At 41.3% G+C, this 19,628-nt stretch overlaps 1 pseudogene; it reads right to left on the reverse strand.

Moving 5' to 3' along the window:
• Window positions 1–3,815: 3,815 nt before the first annotated feature.
• Window positions 3,816–12,992, reverse strand: LOC127487851 (E3 ubiquitin-protein ligase TRIM41 pseudogene; annotated as a pseudogene).
• Between the last annotated feature and the right edge of the window lie 6,636 nt (window positions 12,993–19,628).

A 19,628-nucleotide genomic window follows, 5' to 3' on the forward strand; every position in this document is an offset into this window, starting at 1 on the left:
ATAAAGAGATGGGATAAGTAGGACCCAATATGTTTTGCCTCAGCAAGGTATCCTAATTCCTTTCCTTAGCTCAGCCCTCATTCTTCCATCAGATCTGTGATTTAGGGATGCCTCACATATTTCATGGGAAAATGGGATACACTACATTCAATCTCACTTTATCTTTACTCCCTAGATTTTCAGTCCCTTTTCACCAGGAAATAAATTTAAGCTTCTGTGAGAGGGGAAAACACATGCTGTTTGTAACCTCCTGCCATTTGGTAAGCAGGGTGGATTCTGAGCAAGATCCTTTGTTGCAAAACTGTCATATCAGATGTGAAGAAGAACTGGGGCTCAGAGTTGTAGTTCTTCTGGGTTATATAGTAACGGGGCTATACAGTGAAAAGCAAGCATCTGGACGGCCTTCTGAATGACATTTGATGATAGGGTGATGATCTATGTAGAGAAGAAGGTATTGGTTGTTTCTCCCTCCCTGCCTCTAACTAACTTTACTTTTGAAGACTTATTTATTTATTTGAGGGGCAGAATTACACAGAAATAGAGATGGAGAGAGAAATACAGAGAGAATATTCCATCTGCTGGTTCACTCCCCAAATGGCCATAATGGCCAGAGTTAGGCCAATCGGAAGACAGGAGCCAGGAGCTTCTTCAGGCTCTCCCACGCGTATCAAGGACCCAAGCATTTGGGCTATCTCTTACTGCCTTCCCAGGTCATTAGCATAGAGCTGCATTAGAAGAGCACTCAGGACAATAAACGGTGCCCATAAAGTATACCGGCACAACAGGCGGAGGCTTGAACTACTAAGCTACAGCACCGGCACCTCTAACTATCTTTTCAATAAAGAGCAGAACTTTTACAGATGTTGAGGAATTTATCTATGGAGCTTGTGACATCAGTCATTTTCTCTGGGTCCTCATCAACCGTCTGAAATGGCTTTAGCATTATAGTTAATAATTTTCTGTGGCACGGTAAGATAAGTATAAAAGAGGTATGTTAATGCTTATTTTGTATCAATTATTTAACTTGAGAGATCTGTGTGTCTCATTTTGGTAAACTCATCCTTCAAGAGAGGAACAAAGGCTTTTCTGTTAAATAATGAATATAGGGGCCAGCGCTGTGGCGCAGTAGGTTAATCCTCCACCTGCAGCGCTCGCATCCCATATGTGCGCCAATTCTAGTCCCGGCTGCTCTTCTTCCGATCCAGCTCTCTGCTGTAGCCTTGGAAAGCAGTAGAAGATGGCCCAAGTACTTGGGCCCCTGCATACATGTGGGAGACCCAGAAGAAGCTCCTAGCTTCTGGCTTCATACCGGCGCAGCTCCGGCCATTGCGCTCATTTGGGACTCAACCAGCAGACAGAAGACCTTTCTCTCTGGCTCTCCCTCTCACTGTCTGTAACTCTACCTCTCAAATAAATAAAATCTTTAAAAAACAATGAATATAACAATATCCATAATTTTCTGAATATAGCAGATTGTTAGTAAAGTCAATACACACATCATCAGTTTTGTATTCTAAACTTTCAGAAGTATTTGCTCTGAAAAAGTACCAAAGGCTTCAACAACAAAGCCTGAATCCTAGTCCCAACCAGGACTAGAACCCGGTATGCCGGCGCCACAAGGCGGAGGATTAGCCTAGTGAGCCGTGGCACCAGCCAACCACAGACACCTTTAAAGGGCAGGAAGAAGGGCCTAACTAATTCAGGGCAACACCCATAGGACAGAACCGACACTGGCGCCAATATGCCCCTCCAATCAGCTTAAAGGTTATGTAGCTAGAGTAGCTTTCCAGGTGGGCCTGGGCCACACCAGGGAGCAATTTACCTGATCCACACAAGGCAGGGGGGAGCGAAATGTATCACCTGCCAGCAGTCAGGCTAACTGCATGGGCTAGGCAGGCAGTCTCACAGGATCACCCACAGCACAGATCAACATTACCAAGGCAAATGAACAGTGTGGTGACTTTTAAACTTCTGTGTACATAAGGATAGTATCAGCATAGAAATAGAAATGCATAGTTTTCAGGATGACAGGATCATTAGAGTCATCTAGTAGCAAAGATGGGACTCGCAACTTTTTGAAGGCACATGAACCCAGACTTGCTCCTTCTGTGTTTATCTTTTAGCTAAGGCCTGATAGTGAAATAGAGATGTGATCCAGAAGCAGCTGAATGTGGAAAAGCCAGGTCCCACATTACTCACACCTTTCAAAGATTTCAGGCCCAAGGAACAGTTTTTATATTCCAATTCATTTTATTTACCTAGTGTGACCTTGATCCCAAGTCCATCAAAGATAATTTATGAACTAAGTGTTGAAGCTAATGTCACTCGTGAGGGTATTTATTAAAATCCTAAACAAATTGTTAAGAAAGTTTATTCAGAAGTGATCAGACTGTCATGACCAAAACCAGTACCCTCCAGTGCCAGGATTACAAAGTCGTTTTAAACATAGAAGTTTACCACTGCAATTCAACAGATTACTAGATTAACGAAGGAAATTTGGATCCATGAATATAATTGAATTGTCCTGCAAATGCTAAAATTGTGGATAAATAAAAATCCTTTCCTTATATGCAATTTTTAAAAATGCAAGGAAGGAAAGGAAACAAAGTTGTTACTCAGAACATGTGGTGTAGTGTTATTTGTGTCTATGTGTGAGTTAATTATATTCTCATTCTTATAGCAACTGCTAAAAACAAAGATATGAAAATAAGCCATGCAGATTAAAATAGTGTAAGAGGAAATAGGAAAAATGAATAAAACTGGATGTGATAAGAAACAAAATAAAACAAGATAGTAGCTGTAAATGTAAACTATTTTGACACCAAATCTGTAGTGAAATAGCACTTCGACAATAAGTATACACAAAAAATTTAAAGCATTGTAGCCAAATGAGATATACCTAATTCCATTAACATAAATGGAAGTATAGCAAAGTACAATACAAGATGTCTATGCTGTTTTTATATACCAGCAACAATCAACTGAAAATTGAAGGTGAAAAGAGTATCCCTTACTATAGCACCAAAAAGCCATGTCACATTAGTGATAAATAATTAACAAAGTTCCTGCAAACCTGTACAAAAAAAGCCAAAAACCATTACAGAAAAAAATTAGAACAGGCAATAACAGATGAGTGATATACCACATTAGTGGATTTTAAGATTCAAAATTGTGAACATGGGGGGTGACTTTGTAGTGTGGTGGATAAACCCACCACCTGCCATACTGGCATCCTGTATGTACACCATCTCATGCCCCAGCTGCTCCACTTCCAATACTGCTCCCTGCTAATCAAATGGGAAATGCACCAGAGTATGTCCCAAGTGCTTAGGCCCCTATCATCCATGTGGAAGACATAGATGAAGCTTCAGGCTTCGGCCTGGCCCAGCACTGGCACTTGTGCCAACCAGGGAGAGAACTAGCAGATGGAACATCTCTGTTTCTCTCTGTTTCTCCCTCTCTCTTGTAACTCCTTCAATGTAAATAAATAATTATTTAAAAATACATTGTGAATATGTCCCAGTTTCAACCAAAGTGTCTACAGATTCAGTGTAATCCCAATGAAAATCCTTGCATCTTTCTGTTTAAAAAAAATTGATGTTTCTGTTAAAATTTCTTATATAAAAACAGAGAGAGTATAATATCCAAAAATGCATAAAATATAAAAAGCACATAAGATTTTTCAAGGTTGTTTAAAGCTATGGTAGTCAAGTCATTGCGTTATGAGCACAGGTAAAGAAATCAGAGTTCAAATTGAGACGAACATATTTATGTTGATTTTTATAGTAAGAAATCAAGATAATTCAGTAGGAAAAGGTATTTTATTGAAGGATGAGTGTTTAAATTGTAAGACGTCAGCATGCAAACAAATGAACCTCCGATATTGTATTTCACACCCTATAGAAATGAAAACCGAATGCATCATACACATAAATGTAAGATTCCCATGTAGTAAAACTTCTGTAAAGAAATGTCAGAGAATCTACTGCACTGGTTTACATAAACATTTCTTAGGATTCAAAAATCAGAAACTATGAATTGGAAAATTCACAAATTAAGTTTACTAAATCAAAAAGCGTTCCTCTTTAAAAGATAGTAGGCAGATGAAAAGAAAGTACATTTACTGGAACAAAATATTTGCAGATTGGGTCTGGAACCTTCACATCTTGGTTCTGAGATTGCAACATTGTATACTGACTTTTCATTAAAAGTTACACACCTTTTCCAAGAAAGAAACATTTACAATATGACTCAGTAGTCTTACTCCTATAGAATTCTAGAGACTTTCAAGAGAAATAAGAACTTATGCATCAATGAAAGCTTCTACTGAAATGTTCACAGGCACTTCCTTTGTAACAGACAAAGTTGAACATAACCAAATCGTTTAACAGCTGCTAAAGGATAAACAAACTAAAGTATATTCATGTAAAGCAACACAACTCAATAATGAAAAGCAACAAATTACCAATGCTTGTACAGCTCACAAAACTGATATGCTAAGTGAAAGAAACCAAACATAAAGAACCAAACACTTTACTGTCTAATGTAAGTTATTTGGGGAATACAAATTTATAAACAGAAAGTGTATTAGTGATTCCTAGGGATTTGGAATGAGGAAAGGGGATGAACTGTACAAGTGCCAAGAAAAGTATTTCGAAAGAGAGAAATTTTCCATATTTGGATCTGATTAGTGTTTACATGTCTCCAGAATCAACAGTGTACATTTAACATTTACAAGGTCAGGAAGTAGAGTGAATAGTTCAAAATCAAATGGTCATATTTAAAAGATACTTCAGGATATAACCATTGTTACATGGGCAAATTTTATTACACAATATTGTGTACTCAGAGGACAACTTCTTATATGAGGTACTTCAAAAAGTTCGTGGAAAGTGGAACTAAAAGGTAAGTCTGCTTTGATAGAAAAAGTTTGAAACCCATATAATTTTTATGCAATATGTATGCTAAGGAAAACTACATGGGTTTCAGGCTTTTTGCACCAAAATAACTTATCTTTCAAATCCAGTTTCCATGACCTTTTTAAAGACCAACTGTATATGTCTAGTCTTCCTAGATATATACAAGTGTCTGGTGTATTTTAAGATTTATTCATTTATTTATAAGACAGAGGTACAAAGACAAAAGGAGAGACACAGAGAGATCTTCTATCTGTTCTTTCACTCCTCAGATGGTCACAACAGCCACGGCTGGGCCAGGACAAAGCCAGGAGCCTGGTACTCATCTCGATCTCCTACATGAGTGCAGAGGCCCAAAGACTTGGGACAGTTTCTGTGCTTTCCCAGGAGCACAGGTAAAAATGGTTATAGCCTAAGATATCTTCTAAATATGTCCATTTGATCTTAAACCATTTTATTAGGAAGCTGGTTCAGAAGGAGAGCATCCAATACTCGAACTTGTGTTCATATGGGATGCTGGCCCTGTAAAAGGCAGCTAAACTCAATGCACAACAATGAAGGCACCCAACGCTTAGTGTGTATTAAAGAAGATTAGGATAGTTCAATATTTTGTGAATAATGTACACAAAGTGATAGGAAACATTGTGTGAAAATTTTAAGCAACTTTGGCAAGCAGTAGTTGTTCACTGGATTAAAAGAGGTGGGACAGATGTAACTGCAAAAGGTGTATTGCCAGTGTGGTGTTACAAAATTTCAGCCAACTCAATACCTACATGTTACATGCATTTCTAAGGGGCAGGGCTGAACAAATGGAAGGAACTAAAAGGCAGAGAGAGGCTGGAAAGTAACAAAAGCAATTACGATGAACAGAAGAGAAGAGTCTGATGAACAGAAGAGAAGAGTCTCGTAGTGAGACCTGGAGGGGTAGGATGGGATGACCTTTCTTCCCAAATTACAGTGCTGGGCAAAGGAAGGGGGAGAAGATAAATTGCTGGGTTATGCCAGATGTGCTACTGAAGCTAAGCTCTGTTTGGTCTATGCAGGAAGAAATTGGGGATTTAAGGAAAGTATAGAATCAGTAAAGTTTCCAGAGGAAAGCATGAATGATTTTTACCCAGCTCTATCCTTTCACCCAGCTTGCTCCCTCAAAACAGATTCCAAATCATTTAGTAAAGTTTTGCACCAAAAACTGGAGTTGGAATCGTGATGCTGCAATGGTAGCGGAAACCCGGGAGCCTCAGGATTGACATGAAGTTGAACAGGGGTTGGGGAAAAATGATGTTAAGGTAAGAAATTACAGTCTGCTCTCATCTCCTACTCAAACTCAGACCCCAGGCCTGGACTGGGCTAGAAAGACTGGGAAAAACAGACAGCTGATGTCATTATCAGGGATCCCATGGTGGACAGACACAGTAGGTGAGAAGGCTGAAATGGAGGCCAGAATTCTACTTGCAGCTCCTAAGACTGAAGCAGGGGCCTGGGTTCAAGAAGGAGTCAGAAGGAAGACAGTAACATGGTGGGAGGAGCCTTGATAATATAAAGTTATGAAACATCCTCCATCACGACCATGCAGAGGACATCAGCGGCACCGGCAGATGAGTGACTGATCAGGGGCAGAGCTTGGAGCAGGTGACTTTGCAAAGCATGTGGAAGAATGGAAGACACCCTTGCTAGGAGGTCAGATGAGGAGTGCGGATGAGCTAGAGTCTCCATGTCGTAGAAGCCCACACACTCAGGCTCTCAGTTCAGATACACTCCAACGTGCTGTGGTTTCTCACCTGGTCTCAGCAGTGTCTGCTCTCTTGAACTCTGTGCTCCATAATGGTTCTCAGCGGTATCCTCACACACCACTAGCTGCTGTAGCATGTGCTGCTTGGGCAACTGAAGCCGTTAGCTTGGATGATGACATGAGAAGTACGCATCCACAGTGTCCACAAAGTTCCTCTCCAAGTCCATCTTTTCCTTAGGATGTGTCTATTCATAAGCAGTGCCGACCATATAAACACTCCACTACCCACATTTACCTACCAATACTGCCATTCAGAGCATATGTTCTGGCCCCCTGGCCTCAACAGTCAGCTGAGGGCTGAGAACGTGTAGGGATGGTCAAAAACCTCCTGCCGCCTCTCCACCAGGTGGATCACAGGAATCGGTGGACAGATTCGGAGCCAGAGGAGCTGCATCAGGATCTGGCTTCAGGTTCACTCTTGTATCCTTACAGAACACTCGGCTCATTTTCCTCACGATGGCGTCTGTCCTGAAGTCATCACCAAGGGGTTGGGATATTTCAGGGGGAAAGATCTTTGGGGGCTGCTGCAATACCTCTTGACACTTTTTGAGAGTCTCCTGGAGAAGCAGTAGGCCTCCCTGCTGGCTCCGCTCCTGGACCTCAGCCAGCAGGCCACTCAGTTTGGTAAACTGCTCTGAGAAGTGGTTGACATTGGCTCTAGCTCTTCCCATCTTTGCTTTGTACATCTCTTGGATGAGCCACTGCAGATGTGCCTGCTCTTCCTCCAAAAACTCGGTCAGCTGCCCAAACTCGGAGGCTGCACCTGCCAGCTCTAAATCCATCTGGCTGTTTAGCTCTGCCAACCGCCTCTCCTCCTCGGCTTTCATGTCCTGTAGCTCCCCCAGGTGCTTCCTTAGGGGTTCCAGATGCCCCTGCAACTTGGCCTTGTACCCCTGCACCACCTCCTCCACCGGCACCACACTGTGCTGTTTGTGCCTCCGAGATTCACGGCAAACCACACAGATGGCCTCTTCGTCTACCTTGCAGAAGAGCGTCAGGGCTTCTTGGTGTTTGGGACACATGGCCTGCTCATTTACATGGCTCCCTTGGGCAGGGTTTGGGTGCATCTGCCGAATCACCTGCACCATGTTGGCCAGCTGCAGGTTGGGGCGGAAGCTCCACCGATGGAAACTCTTTCGGCACTGGGGGCAAGTGAAGCACCTCCGAAGCTCTGGAGGAGGAGACAGTGGGGCGGCGGGGTCCAGCTCCTCTTCCTCACCCTCTGCCAGAACTTCCTCCTCATCCTCCCAACTGAGGTGCTCCTCCTGCATGTCCACTACGTCCTGATCTTCCTCTTCCTCCTCCTCCTCCCCCCACACGGAATCCCAGTTGGACTCCCTGTTTCCAATGGGCCCCTCAAACTCCTCCTCCATGGCACGCTGCAAGTCATCATCCACAATGGGCGTTTCCAATCCAACACTGGCCCCCACAGTCTCCTCAATGTCTTCCTCTTCCTCCTCCTCCCCCTCCTCCCCCTCCTCCCCCTCCTCCCCCTCCTCCTCTTCCCATTCTAACTCCTCTCCGTCCTCATCCTGCCTGAACCACAACTGAGTTATACACACTCGGCAGAAGTTGTGCCCACAGCGGATGGACACAGGGTCTGTGAAGTAATCGAGGCAGATGGCGCACACTGCCTCCTCCTGCAGGGTCTTCACAGGGTTAGGAATCTTCGCAGTGGTATCCATCTTCCCGCCCCGTCAGCCAGGTTAGTCCTGAGGTGGCAGAGGGCAGAGGGGCAGAAGCCCTGGCGGCCAGGCCCACCTCCAGCCCTGCCTCTCCACCCCTCGTCCCAAGCACAGCCCGCAAACTGTCCTCCTGAAAACTCACACCTTCATGCAGAGTTCTCAGCTCGCTGATGACGACCGAGTCTCAGCCAGATGAAACAGCCGAGTGCCTCCACCAAAGTCCCCCAGGTAGCCCTGAGTGAAAATCCGCCTTCACCATCTGTCTTCTGGACTCCTCACCAATCCCCAACACTTCGCTTCCGGCCTCCTCCCCCACACTTCCGGTGAGTGAGCCCTGCCTCCTCACCAATCCCCGCCCCTTCACTTCCGGCCTCCTCCCCCACACTTCAGGTGTGTGAGCCACCCCGGAGTTCCTTCTCTGGGTGGCTTTTCTTCCTCCCCACGGTCTCCCATGGAAACAGGAAACAGTGTGGAGACGCTCTACAGATGCTCGGGAACAGAGCGGGAAGGCTAGAACTGGAGGCCCAGGTCTCTGGGCTAAGGAAGGTCTGGGGCTGGGGAAGCTAATGGACTAGAACCATCTCCCCGTCCCCTGCCACTGAGGAGGAGCTATGGGGTATGGTGGGAGCTTTTTGTGTCCGTCTGCTCTCGGTGCTATGGCCTCAAGAGCTGCGCTGCATCTGCAAGCCTGGCACAAATTGCAAACACACGGACTACCCACAGGCGGAAGTGGCCAGCTTGAACCTGGAATTGTTAAGTCACCTCTGAGCAGTGTGTGTCAGAACCACTCAGCAGGTTGGCAGCACAGAGGCATAAAGAAGTGTATAACGAGAGGCATGCGAGTGTGTTCATATCTGTGCTTTGTAGACAGCTTCGATGTGTGTGCTTTTGACTGTGCTATAGGAGTACGTAAAGTGATGCAATGGAAATATCCCTTCTTGCTGATATCTCCATGTTATCAAACTGGTCATGAATTTTCCCAGAAACACAATAATTAGAATGCACCACTGCTGTGTGTGTCCCTTTAAACCTGGCACTAGGGGAAAGCAGTGTCTTAATTATAACTCAGCAGATGTTTGTTTAGAGACCTGCTGCCATTTTTGCCTTTTACAAAAATGTTGTCTTCCTGAAGGTCAGAGGTACCTTTTTTCCTAACAGATTGAGTCGATGTTGTGCATTCTTGGCTATCAAAATACTCATACAGCTTTGGGATTCTGAATCAAATTTTCATGAAGTGTGAAAACCACAATGCAAACATTGTGTATAATCTAAGTCACAATGAAGTAGATGTTGTGTGTGCACACACAAGACCTAGAAGGGAATGTTGAACTAAATTTCTTTTAAGTTTTTCCTAGCTTCTTGTGTTTTTTAGTTTCCTACAATTCCTTCACTAACATTTTTAAAATAAATGTTGTTTTAAAAACCTAAAAAAAAAAAAAAGAAAAAATTGTGAATGCTAGAAATTTCATGAAAAGTGCTCCATATCATTAGCCTTCATGGAAAAGCAAATCGAGGATACGTGTGCTCTCTGACTTCAGGTATATTTGCTATTATCAAAATCACAAAAATAAGGCTGGCGCCGCAGCTCACTAGGCTAATCCTCCGCCTAGCGGCGCCGGCACACCGGGTTCTAGTCCCAGTCGGGGCGCCGGATTCTGTCCCGGTTGCCCCTCTTCCAGGCCAGCCCTCTGCTGTGACCAGGGAGTGCAGTGGAGGATGGCCCAGGTGCTTGGGTCCTGCACCCCATGGGAGACCAGGAAAAGCACCTGGCTCCTGGCTCCTGCCATCGGATCAGCGCGGTGCGCCGGCCGCAGCGCGCGGGCCGCGGCGGCCATTGGAGGGTGAACCAACGGCAAAGGAAGACCTTTCTCTCTGTCTCTCTCTCACTGTCCACTCTGCCTGTCAAAAAAAAAAAAATCACAAAAATAACCCATGATGGTGAGGACGTGATAACAAGGGAATCTTACACAGTACTGACGGGAATGCAAATTACCCACTCTGGAGCACAATATGGGTGTTACTCAACAATCTAAAATAAATCTATCATGTGGCCTAGCTATCTCATTCCTGGGTATACATCTGAAGGAAATGAATCAGCATGTCAGAGTAATACCTACACCCCTGTGTTCATTGTGGCACTGTTCACAATAGCTAAGATATGGAGTCACCTTAACTCCCAATTAATGGATGAATGGATAAAGAAAATTTTATTCAAACACACACAGACACACACACAAAATGGATATTATTAGGCTAAACAATAAAATGCCACTATTCACAGCAAAATGAATGGAACTGGAGATCACTAGGTTCAGTGAAATAAGCCAAATCAGTTAAGGGAAACACTGCCTGTATTCTCTCATTTGTGGAAGCTACAAAATTTTTGATATGAACCTAGAATAGTTATTACTAGGGACCTGGAAGCATCAGGGTATATGTGGGGAAATTAGTTACACGAAGCAATTCAAAGATGGTGCCCAGAGGAAGTAAGGTGGGTGAAATCCAAAGTTGTTTACCACTAAAGCTAATTGGCCATGCAACATCAGGGGAGGTAACAAAACTAGTAACAAGTGTATAGACATGTGGCTAGTCCTGTAAAAATCGCCCCGTAAAATGACCGTTTAAGTGATTGGTTGGTCCTTAGCCCTGCCCCAATGACTCTGCAGTTTTGTGCTATAAAAGGCTCTGTTACGTGTGAAATAAACAAGTTCTTGCTAGACTTGACTCCCCCCTGCGTCTGATTGCCTCCGGATCGGAAGGCTGGGGAATGGGCGAGTGGTGCACTTACCTTTCCTCGGACCCAGTCCATCCTTGTACAGGTGGACTAAGACCCTGCAGTGTAGAGGTAGTGTCAAAAATGGGTACCAATTACACTCAGATAGAAGAAACAAATTCTGTTCCACAGTACTATGGGGAATCTATAGTTCCCAATATTGTACTAAATTCCATGTAATTCCTGCAAGTGAGAAGACAGTCAACTCTGAATACAACAAAAAGATAAAACATAGCTCATTGCCTGGTTTGATTAGTATATACTGTGGCATGTGTTGAAATATTTCTCTGTACCCCATAAAAAGTTTAGCTTGTTGATCAAAAATTTAAAAAGTCAAATAGTTTGTAAAAATTAATAGAAATATTTGAATTGAAATCCATTGAAAAAAGTCAACACTGGCAATTACACATATTGTCTCCTGTGAGACATGAAATTCTAAAAGTAAATTAAGAATTTAAGCAAAAAATACAATAATTGTAAAGCATAATATAATTTTTATATATATGCTAAATATATGTAATTAAATTACAATGAATTGTAAAAAGAAATGAACAAAAATACCAATGGCCCTCACATTGCCTAATCCTAGGATCGCACTTAGTTTCTTCATACTGCATCTCTAGATGCTTTCATTCAGCTATTCACTGCTTTGCAAAACCTACACTCCTCCCTCTGGCTTCCTCCCAATTTCCTTTATGCTGTCTCCGTTCTCTCCTTTCATGTTAATTTTTGACTTTTATATTTGTGAAAACAACGCTTAGAATATACATCTCATTATATGCTTTGCTAAATCCTCTCTTTCTTTAAGTAGTTTAATCAGTATTCCTACTCATGCTACCCTCTCTTTTTGATTGCTTTCTTCCATTTTGCCATGATATAGCAATCTCCTTCTCAATTTTAGGGGTTCTGCTCCATTCTTAATTTCTAAAAGAAGCATGACCTGATTATTTGTTTCAAGTAGGTACTTTATGGGCTGACTTCTGTCCTGGTTACTACTCTTCCAATTCAGCTCTCTGCTTATGGCATGAGAAATCAGTGGAAGATGTCCCACGTGCTTGGACTCCTACACCCCCAAATGAGTCCTGGAAAAATCTTGGATCTCCTTGCTTTGCATCTGCCCAGCTCTGGCCATTGTGGCCATTTGCGGAGTGAAACAGCAGATGGAAGATTTTCTCTCTGTCTCTCCCTCTCTCTGTAATTTTCCTTCTCAAATAAATAAATGATAAAATCTTTTAAATACTGAAGTGGCTACTTTATAGTTTAGAATCTAGATTATTTTGTTATCACATATAATATGGATTTATTTGTTCATTAACTGACATTCCATTGCTCCCCAGTTCATTGTCATACTGCCAGCTAATCTGAGAATAACTGATACTCCTTAAGAGAGTTTCCATAGGCCGGCGCCGTGGCTCACTAGGCTAATCTTCCACCTGCGGCACCAGCACCCCGAGTTCTAGTCCCAGTTGGGGCGCCGGTTCTGTCCCGGTTGCTCCTCTTCCAGTCCAGCTCTCTGCTGTGGCCCGGGAAACAGTGGAGGATGGCCCAAGTGCTTGGGCCCTGCACCCCATGGGAGACCAGGAGAAGCACCTGGCTCCTGGCTTCGGATTGGGGCGGCACGGCACACCAGCCGCAGCGTGCCGACAGTAGCAGCCATTTGGGGGGTGAACCAATGGAAGGAAGCGCTTTCTGTCTCTCTCTCTCTCTCTTGATAGGCAGAGTTAGACAGTGAGAGAGAGAGAGAGAGTCCAGAAATATTTGATTAATGCTGAATAAATGCTCCTCTGAGATCTATTGCTTCCTTGCCAGGGTGACTACCTTGCTGAAGAATATCTCTCTCTCTCTCTTCCTCCCTCCCCCTCTCCCTCTCCCTCTCCCTCTCCCTCTCCCTCTCCCTCTCCCTCTCCCTCTCTCCCTCTATTTATTTGAATCATATTCCTTTTTGGTTGTAGTGTTAGGAGATGTCCTTTGGCCACCATTGATCAAACTATATGCCAGTTATTATCACCTAAGGCTACTGGGTAGCACCTCAGTCTGTGTGTCTCCTTTGTCACCAGACAGACCACAGCAGGGTAGGTTGTATTCCTAGCCACGTGCTGCACTAGTCTCAGGGGTCTGTGGGCTCTGGATATAAACTAGCATTTATATTATGGAATGGGTGACTAAAGGACCATGCATCTGGGTCAATCCAGTTCCAGGAAGGGATGTGGAGGGACAGACTACCCCTTCTCAGACATTTCCCTAGTTCATTATGAACAATGCACCAACCAGGATTTAGTACATTTGAGCTTGGGGAATCATCTTAAGTCTGTAAAAGTGGCAGAAAACTCACATGAAACATGTGGCAAATATTGACATAGGAGCCAACTCAGCTGAAATAGCAGGAGAGTGCACAGGATCAGAGAAAATAAGAACAACACATAGAATTTCTGGAAGATCAGACAGAAATAATGGCAGAATATCAAGAGTGGGAAAAACACCTAATCCTGCCATGTGCAAATGATGTCATGTGCCAACCAGTATCCAGAACTCTTAGGAATGATGACCTTACCTAAAGAACAAAATGAGGGGCTGGCATTGTGGCATAGTGGGAAAAGCCACCATCTACAGTGCCAGGGTCCCATATGGGCACCAGTTCAACTCAGTTCAATGCCTGGCTACTCCACTTTCGATCCAGATCTCGGCTATGGCCTGAGAAAACAGTAGAGAATGGCCCAATTGCTTGGACCCCTGCACACATGTGGGAGACCCAGAAGAAGCTCCTGGCTCCTGGCTTGGGATCGGGCCAGTGCCACCAAGTCGGCCATTTGGGGTTGAACCAGCTGATGGAATACCTCTCTCTCTGCCTTTGCCTCTTTGTAGTTCTATCTTTCAAATAAATAAATAAATCTTTTTTAAAAAAGAACAAAATGAGTACCAGAATCAAGGGAGGTAGCAATTGAGATCTGCAAATTTTTGAATTCAGGATTTGGAATAGCTATTTTATTGAAACTCAATGAACTTTAAAACACCACAGAAAAAATATTTACTACATCAACATAGATGGAAATAACTTGAAAAATGAAATAAATTCATGTGCTGAAAAATGTACTAGGTGGGGCCAGCATTGCGGCACATCAAGTTAAGCCACCGCCTGTGACAGTGGGATTCCATAACAGACCCTGGTTTGAGTCTTGGCTGCCCTGCTGTGAATGATTGTACAAGCACTTGTGTCCCTGCCACTCACGTGGGAGCCTTACATGGTGTAATAGGCTCCAAGCTTCAGCCTGGGCCAGTTCTTGCTGTTGTGATATATGTGGACTGAAACAGCAGATGGGTCTCTCTACCTGGACCTGGACCTGGACCTGGACCTGGACCTGGACCTCTGCCTCTGCCCCTGCCTCTGCCTCTACCTCTACCTCTACCTCTAACTCTAACGTCTTTCTACCTCTACCTCATCTCTCCCTGTCTTCCTACCCCGGTCACTCTGCCTTTCAAATAAATATAAATGAATCCTTAGAAATAGAATAATAAATGAAACAAAGAAACCAATTTGCTTCAAGACAAGTTTTTTGAAAATACATAGTTGGAGGAGAAAAAAGAATATACCCAGGAGTAACAAAGAGAGCTTACAGGCAGTTTGGGACAGCATTAAAAGATAAAACATATGAAGTATTGAAGTTCATGAAAGACCAGAATGCCAAAGAGTAGAAATAACAGGCAAAGAGATAATCATAGAAAACTTTAAATAAAGTGAGACATAAAACCCTCCAGTACAGAGTGGTCAAACATCACCAGTTTCAACTCAACTGAACGTACTGCAATACATATTATAATCAAGGTCTCCAAGGTTAATGATGGAGAAATTTTATTTGAAAGTCTCAGGTACAGAGAGAGAGGGAGAGACAGAGAGACAGATTACCCATTTGCTGGTTCACTCTCAAAATGGACAAAATGGCAGGGGATGGGCTAGGCTGAAGCTAGGAGCCTGCAAATCCATCCAGATCTCCCACATGGGTTCATAGCCCCAATTACTTGAACCATATTCTGATGCTTTCCCAGGTGCATATTCTGATGCTTTCCCAGGTGCATAAGCAGGCACCTGGATGGAAAATGGAGCTGCCAGTACTTGGACCAGCACTCTAATAGAGGACACCAATGCTGCAGGCTGTGGCTTAACCACTGTACCACACCAGCAGCAAGAGAATGCTTATGGATACAAGGGAAAAAGAAGCAAATAACAAATAAAGATGTCCCAGTGCAACTGACAGCACACTTCTTGGCAAAAAGCCTGAATGCCATGAGAAATTGGGATGAGATTTTTTTTATTTCTTATGGAGAAAATTGCTAACTAAAAACATTGTACATAACAAAGCCATCATTTAGATATGAAAGAAAGATAAACACATTGCAGAAAAATAAAAGCTAAGAGAATTTATCACCAACAGACCTGCCTTACAAGTACTGCTAAAGGTACAGAGTTCTTCAAATTGAAGGAAAAAAGACAAATGATGAAGAAAAAAATAATAGAATCTAGAAAACTCATTGGTAAGTGTAGCTTTAAATTCAAAATTCTCTAATACAGCAAATATTGTGCATAAACATTAATATGAAGATTTGAAATCAAAGAATAAAAATAAATATTTAATACATTAATAGGTATGGAATGAAGAAATAGAATGGGTAATAAAATTAAAATTGAAGTGAATAATGCAGAGCAAGTGTTCAGTTCCTTAATAGCATTATTTAGTTAGTTAGTTTATGTTTTGTTTCCTATCTTTGTTATCCATGTAGTGTTTATATCATTTGAAAATAGCTTTTGATGATGAAAAAATAACTTGCAAGTCTTGTGGTAACTACAAAGAAAAATAAAACAGACTTACCAAAAAAATAAACAAGCCGTCAACACACTACTAGAGAAAAATACTCATCCACAAAAAACACCAGCATTGTAGAAAGGCAATATATTAAGCTTAAAAATGAGTGTCAAAAAGGTAGCCCTAAGAGTTTTCCTATCAGTATTTATCTTAAAATTAAATGTACAGTATTCCCCAATTAAAAGGCATTGAATGAATGGGTTAAAACAAAAACCAAGATATCGCTATATGGTAATTACAACAAACTCACTGCATTTCCAAGGACACTCATATATTCAAAGAATGGAATAAGATATTCCGTGCAAATGGATTCTTAAAGGAAACAAGAGTAGCCATACTTATAACAGATAAAATAGATTTTAAGTCAAAAATAGAAAAATGAGAAGAAGAGGATCATTACAGGGTGATTAGTGGTAAAATTTAGCCAAGAGAAATAAAATCATAAATATAAATTTGCTCAGTATCAGAATAAACAACTATTTGAGACAAATATTAATATACCTCAAGGGAGAGACAGAGACTCAATTATACTATAGTAGGGAATTTAAAAACAAAGGACCAATCATCCAAAGAGAAAGCCAACACAGAAGCAAAATTAAACAGTAACCTTGAAAAATTGGTCATAATAAACAGTTAAAGAACATTCCTTCTGTCAGCTGAAGAATACACAGTCTTCCCAACAGCAGTGCAACATTTTCCAGGATACATCATATGGTAGGTCAGAAATCAAGTTCAAACTAATCCAAAAAATGAGAAATCATATTGATTACTTTTATGACCACAATGCAATAAAATTAGTGATCAATAAGCAACAAAACTTTGCAAATGCATACTTCTTTGAAAAGACACTAAGTTGATAAGCCCTTAGCTAGACAAAATAAGAAGAGGAAAAACTCAAATAAGTAAAAACAGAGATAAAACTGACACATTACAACTGATTCTTAGAGATTATTCTGAGCACTTATATGGCAAAAAATTGATAACTTATAAGACATGGAAAAATCCCTTGACATAGACATCTTAAATAGATTTAATAATTTAAAATGTATAATATAAAACAGACAAAATTGAATAGCAAGACTAACTCATTGATAAAATGTCTCTCACTTATACAAGACTAAAAAGAGATGACTTTGCTTCTGAAGGGTACCAAAAATTTAAAGGGAACTAACACCAATTCCTTTTAAATTGTTCCACTCATTGGGGGAAGGAATTCTTCCAATCTTATTCTATGAGACCAGCCTTACCCTGATACCAAACCAGACTTGGACGCAAAGTCAAAAAGAAAGCTACTGGCCAATATCTTTGGCGAATGTAGCTGTCAAAATCCTCTACAAAATACTAGAAAGTTGAATTCAACAGCCCATTAGAAAAATTATTCACTATGACCAAGTGGGATTCATCCAAGGGATGCGAAAATGTTTCCACCTACACAAGTCAGTAGGTGACATACACCACATCAACAAAATGAAGGACAAAAGTCATAGAATCATCTTAATAAATGCAGAAAAAAGCATTTGATACAATCATCTATTCATCATAAAAACTCTCAACAAATTCTGTGTAGAAGCAACATGCCTGAACATGATATAGGCCAAAGATAACAAGCCAATAACTAACAGCATACGGAATGGTGAAAGACTGAAGGATTTCTCTCTAAGGTCTGGATTAAGACAATGAGGCCCACTTTTACCGCGTGTAGCCAACAGAATACTTGAATGCAACGCCTGAGTAATTTTGCAAAGAAAAACAAGTAAAGAACATCCAACCGGGAAAGCAGAAAGCCAGCTGTTACAGTTTGCAGGTTCCATGATTTTATCTATAGAAAATCCCAAAGCCTCCACCAAAAACCTATTAGTGCTAATAATAACATTTCAGCAAAACAGTAGACAACAAAAGCAACATACAATAAACAATTACACTGTTATATACCAATAATCAACTACATGGAAAAGGAAGTCAAGAGAACAATCCCATCTGCAAAAGCTCAAAAAACATATCTAAGAAAAATATGAAAGATGAAAGACACCTACAATGAAAACCACAAATCATTCATTAAGGAAATTGAAGATACCACAAAAAATAGGAAAAAATTATAATGTGTACATATTGAAAGACTATCAATAAAACAGATTCAATGCAATTCATACAAAGATGCCAGGGATATTTTCCACAGAACTAGAAAAGAATCTATCAAAATTTGAATGGAGAAAAATAAAAGTCCCCAAAAGCCAAAGCAATTTGGAGCAAAAAAGAGCAAAGCACAGAACATTATGCTACCTGATAGGAAAATATACTACAAATCTATACTTGTAAAAAAAAAGGCATAGGATTGGCATAAGTACACACACATAGACCGGTGGAACAGAACTGAAAACCTAGAAGTATGCCCACACTTCTACAGTCATCTGATCTCTGACAGAGGTGCTGAGAACACGCACTGGAGAAGAGACAGTTTCAAGAAATGCTACTAAGAAAACTTGGTGTCAATATGCAGAAGAATATAAGAAGTGCACTATTTCTCAGCACATAAAAAAATCAACTCAGTATGTATTAAAGATCTGAATATAAGATATGAAACACTGAAACTGCTAGAGAAAATATAGAGCCTGTTCAGGACATTAGGATAGGTAATGGCTGTTTGGAACAGATTCCAAAGCAGAGGAGACAGAAGCACAAGAAGATAAACAGGATTTCATGAAAGAAAAATGCTTCTGTAAGCAAAGGAAACAACAGAAGAAAAAACAGCCTGCAGAACAGGAGAAAATATTTGCAAACTAAATATCTGGCAAGAGGTTAATATCTAGAATACGTTAGGACTCAGAAAACTCAATAGCAAAAAAAGGCAAATAATACAATTAAAAAACAGGCAGTACATCTGTATAGACATTTCTCTAAAGAAATAGAAATGGACAACAGGTTCTGGGAAAATGTTGACCATCACTAATCATCAGGGCAATGCATGACAAAACTGCAAAAAAGCTATCACTTCACTCCACTCAGACTGGCCATTGAGAAAAAGCCAAAAAGTACTGGTAAAGATGTGAAGAAAAGGCAACACTTGTAAACTTTGATGGGAAAGTAAATCAGTACAGCCACTGTGGAAAACAGTTTATGTAGTCTTCAAAAACCTCATAATAGAACAAAATATGATCCAGCAATCCTGCTCCTGGGTATATATCAAAGGGAAATGAAAACAATCAGTTTAAGAGACATCTGCACCTCCATTTTTGTTACAGCATTATTTATAATAGGCAAGAAATGGAAACAACCTAGGTGTCCATTCACCAATGAATAAAGAAAATGAGGTACATATACACAACAGAATATTACTCAACCATGAAAGGATAAAATTTTATTACTTGAAAAGCATGGACGGAACTAGAGGTCACTGTGTTAACTGAAATAAACCAAGCTCAGACAAACAAGTTTCACATCATCTCATTGCTACATGGAATCCAAAAAAAATGTTAATCTCACGGAAGCTGAGAGGATAGTGTAGATTATCAGAGGCTGGGGCTTTGCAGAGCTTCCAATACCCAGTTTTCCTGGTGCCTGCTTTGCCATTTTCTGCCATTCCTCCACTACCTAAGTTCCAAACTAGAAAGA

This window comes from Oryctolagus cuniculus, chromosome X (genome assembly GCF_964237555.1).
Source record: "Oryctolagus cuniculus chromosome X, mOryCun1.1, whole genome shotgun sequence".
Lineage (NCBI taxonomy): Eukaryota > Metazoa > Chordata > Mammalia > Lagomorpha > Leporidae > Oryctolagus > Oryctolagus cuniculus.